This window comes from Colobus angolensis, unplaced genomic scaffold (genome assembly GCF_000951035.1).
Source record: "Colobus angolensis palliatus isolate OR3802 unplaced genomic scaffold, Cang.pa_1.0 Scaffold112, whole genome shotgun sequence".
Lineage (NCBI taxonomy): Eukaryota > Metazoa > Chordata > Mammalia > Primates > Cercopithecidae > Colobus > Colobus angolensis.
The window spans coordinates 8,553,448-8,558,518 of NW_012112253.1; positions in this window are offsets into that span (position 1 = coordinate 8,553,448).

Below are 5,071 nucleotides of genomic sequence, written 5' to 3' on the forward strand. Positions count from 1 at the left end.
ACCTGCCTCAGCCTCCAAAAGTGCTGGGATTACAGGCATGAGCCACCGTGCCTGGCAGTCTGCATTTTAACAAGCTGATGTTTGTGCATATTCTATTCCAGTTCGAGAAGCACTGCTCTAGTAACTGCTATTATCTTCATTTTATATACAAAGAAACCAAGGCACAGAAAGACTGAGTAACTTGCACAGGAATATGCAGATAGTAAGAGAGCTGGAATTCACACCCAAGGAGTCAGGAGTCACAGCCCGTATCTTTCACACCACAAACGTGGCCATTGAATGACTACTTAAATACCTTCCCAAAGTGATTTCTTATTGCCAGTCCTGCGTGAGTGAGTCCAGGCCTCCTCCTCGCTGTTGCCATTGTCTCTCCAAAACACTGCTCTCATTATACTTCCCTGCATAGCATAGTCTATGTCATCCCAAGACCTACAAGATCAAGTCTAAATGCTTCTTCATAGAGGGGAAGGTCTGTGACAATATGGCCCCAAGCAGTCTTACCTACCTGATCTTTCAGCTTTCCCTGCCTCCTCACTCATGTAGTCCAAACCTAGCGGGCAGATCATCTGAGGTCAGGAGATCGAGACCAGCCTGGCTAACATGGTGAAACCCCATCTCTACTAAAAATACAAAAATTAGCTGGGCATGGTGGTGGGTGCCTGTAGTCCCAGCTACTCAGGAGGCTGAGGCAGGAAAATTGCTGGAACCCAGAAGGCAGAGGTCTCAGTGAGCCAAGATAGTACCACTGCACTCCAGCCTGGGTAACAGACTGAGACTCCATCAAACAAACAAACAAATGAATAAATAAATGGGATCATATAGTCCAAACCCAGGATGCCTTTGTTTCCTCACACAGACTGAGTGTGCCCTCTACCTAGAAGGTTCCTGCTTCTACACCTGGCAAAAACCAAGGCCTCCTACAAATCCCAAGTGCCATTTCAACATAGAAGCATTTCTCAGCTCCCTTGGCCAAATTTTACCATCTCAGGCCTTCTGTTCTCACAGCATCTAGTACATGTCGCTTTTGTAAATGCTACATGTGGTTATAGGTGTATGTCTGTCCTTTAACTCCCAGATGTGACCTCCATGAGAAGAGGCCATGTCATATCTGTTTTTAGCCCACTGTGTCCACACAGTGCTTTACCCATGATGGTGGTTGCTTCTCCTGTGAGTCAATGAAACGTGTGGGCTTCGTAGTTCTATTGAAGAATGGAGAGAACAGAGCATTTTACACAATAAACCCTCTGCTTGCTACAAAGAAAGAAAGTGCCACCTATTGTGCCTTCCCTCTAATGGGCCTTGGAAGTAGCAGTGCAGATGATTTAATGAAGAGCTTCATTTTAAAAGCAACATCCCTAGCTAGTTGACAGGAGGCTGAAGAATGCAGTCATGCTACCATAGCCATTCCTTTTGTATCCTGATAGCTAGAATATCCTCAGGGTCTTGCTCCTTTCTGATCTCAATGTTCCGTGAGCTAAAAATCATAGCACGGGGAAGCTGACACCCAGATCATTTGGCACTGCACACCCCAGCCCTTCAGAACAGAGAGGGAATTATTTCAGTTGTTCATAACTTTGGGTCACCAGCTACTTCAAGGCACATTTGCTTTCATTACATTTCAATATCTTTTTTTTTTTTGAGACGGTGTCTCATTCTGTCACCCAGGCTGGAGTACAATGGCGTGATCTCGGCTCACTGCAACCTCTGTCTCCTAGGTTCATGCAGTTCTCCTGCCTCAGCCTCCAGAGTAGCTAGGATTACGGGTGTGCACCACCACACCCGGCTAATTTTTGTATTATTAGTAGAGATGAGGTTTCACCATGTGGGCCAGGCTGGTCTCGAACTCCTGACCTCAAGTGATCTGCCCATCTCGGCCTCCCAAAGTGCTGGGATTACAGGCGTGAGCCACTGCCCATCTTAATGTTGAATCAAATTGTCCTTTAAAATAGGCTTTTGGAAAATCCAGGCACTTTTGGAAGCCCTCCTGAACATGAAACCAACTCCTGGACTATATCCACCTGCATGACAATATTTGTTTTTTAAGAAGTCTCAGATACCAACACTTCCTCCAGAATATTCAAAGAAAAGTCAAACTGTCCAAAGACTGTGACAAAAAGAGGGAGACTGAGAGACGTCTCTATTGTTGATCACTTGCAAATGTGCCTACTTAGAGAGGACCTCTGTCGTAAGTATTGCGTTTGATATTTTAGTTACCCCAATAATTGTCAAGCCTTTGTAATATTTGAAAAATATTAGTACATGTGGCTTTGAAAAACGGTTACGGAGGAGATGTACAAGTTCTAGTTCTACTTCTCACATCCTACCATTTGGAGATGGTGGGAACAGTCTGTGTGTATTTGCCATAGAACACTCTTCTGCCCAACATTCATGGCAAAAGGAGCCTCCACACTCTCCGCCCCAGACTTGCATCTCACTAGCTCTTGGCCTCTAGGAAAATGAACTGGACAACTCACTACATGCCTTTAACTATGCTCTTCTATGTACCTGGAGTGCCACCTCACACATGCTCATTTGTCACTGTTTTAAATCCAACCCATTTCTCAAAGTCTAGTTCCTCTGCTAGAACTGAGTAGACCAGCTCAAGATCTGTGTCATGGAGAGCTGCTCCCACCAAGACCACTGTGAAGTTGTGAAGGCCACTGTTGCCTCCCTCAGGGGTAGAGAACTTTTGAAACTCAATGGTAATTAATATGTATCTGACTAGATGTTTCCAGCATCTGCATGATAGGAACAAAACTATACCTCACTTGTGTCTCCCCATGGTCCTTGGCACATAGTAAGTATTCAATAAATGTTTGTTGGATTAACTGGATGAATACAGTCCCCTGCACTTAAATGAATATTAGTTTGTGATTACACACAACATGAAAGTATGTTTATACATATATATTACTAGTTCTTAAGTACAATTTAAATATTACCTTATTAAAATGAAACACATTCAAAATAGTAAGATAATATTAAGAAAAGTCTTACACACAAAATCTTGTTATATTATTAGGAAAGTAACAGTAGTTTCAAATAAAATGGCACATAAATAACCCATCCAGTGGGTATGGAACAGAAAGGTTGTAAACCCAGGTGTATTCATCCATTTTCATACTGCTGATAAAGACATACCTAAGACTGGGAAGAAAAACAGGTTTAATTGGACTTATAGTTGCACATGGCTGGGGAGGTCTCTGAATCATGGCGGGAGGCAAAAGGCATTTCTTACATGGCAGTAGCAAGTGAATATGAGGAAGAAGCAAAAGCAAAAACCCCTGATAAACCCATCAAATCCCATGAGACTTACTATCATGAGAATAGCACAGGAAAGATCAGCCCCTGTGATTCAATTACCTTCCCCCGGGCCTCTCCCAAAACACATGGGAATTCTGGGAGATAAAATTCAAGTTGAGATTCGGATGGAGACACAGCCAAACCATATCATTCTGCCCCAGCCCCTCCAAAGCTCACATCCTCACATTTCAAAACCAGTCATGCCTTCCCAATAGTCCCCAAAAGTCTTAACTTATTTCACCATTAATCCAAAAGTCCACAGTCCAAAGTCTCATCTGAGACCAAGGCAAGTCTCTTCTACCTATGAGCCTATAAAATTAAAAGGAAGCTAGTTACTTCTTAGATATAATGGGGGTACAGGTATTGGGAAAATACAGCCATTCCAAATGGGAGAAATTGGCCAAAACAAAGGGGTTACAGGGCCCATGCAAGTCTGAAATACAGTGGGGCAGTCAAATTTTAAAGCTCCAAAATGATTTTGACTCCAAGTCTCCCATCAAGTCATGCTGATGCAAGAGGTGGGTTCCCATGGTCTTGGGCAGCTCTGCCCTGTGGCTTTGCAGGGTACAGCCTCCCTCCCGGCTGCTTTCACAGGCTGGCGTTTAGTGTCTGCAGCTATTACAGGTGCTGGCATTTAGTGTCCCTGGCCATTCCAGGTGCATGGTGCAAACTGTCAGTGGATCTACCATTCTGGGGTCTGGAGGACAGTGGCCCTCTTCTCATAGTTCCACTAGGCAGTGTCCCAGTAGGGACTCTGTGTGGGGGCTTTTACCCCACATTTCCCTTCCACACTGCCCTAGCAGAGGTTCTCCATGGGGTCCCACCCCTGCAGCAAACTTTTGCCTGGGTATCCAGATGTTTCCATACATCTTCTGAAATCTAGGCAAAGGCTCCCAAACCTCAGTTCTTGACTTCTATGCATTGGCAGGCTCAACACCACATGGAAGCTGCCAAGGCTCGAGGTTTCCACTCTGAAACCACAGCCCAAGCTGTATGTTGGCCCCTTTCAGCCATGGCTGGAGCATTTGGGACACAGGGCACCAAGTCCCTAGGCTGCACATAGCATGGGGACCCTGGGCCTGGCCCATGAAACCACTTTTTCCTCCAGGGCCTGTGATGGGAGGGGCTGCCATGAAGGTTTCTGACATGGCCTGAAGACATTTTCCCCATGGTCTTGGGGATTAACATTAGGCTCCTTGCTACTTATGCAAATTTCTGCAGCCGGCTTAAATTTCTCCCCAGAAAATGGGTTTTTCTTTTCTATCACATAGTCAGGCTGCAAGTTTTCCAAACTTTTGTGTTCTACTTCCCTTATAAAACTGAATGCCTTTAACAGAACCCAAGTCACCTCTTGAATGCTTTGCTGCTTAGAAATGTCTTCTGCCAAATACCCTACATCATCTTTCTCAAGTTCAAAGTTCCACATATCTCTAGGGCAGGGGCAAAATGCTGCCAGTCTCTTTGCTAAAACATAACAAGAGTCACCTTTACTCCAGTTCCCAACAAGTTCCTCATCTCCATCTGAGACCACCACAGCATGGACCTTATTGTCCATATTTCTATCAGCATTTTAGGCAAAGCCATTCAACAAATCTCTAGGGGGTCCAAGCTTTCCCACATTTTCCCATCTTCTTCTGAGCCTTCCAAACTGTTCCATCTTCTGCCTGTTACCCAGTTCCATAGTCGCTTCCACATTTTCGGGTATCTTTTCAGCAACACTCCACTCTACTGCTACCAATTTACTGTATTAGTCCATTTTCACGCTGCT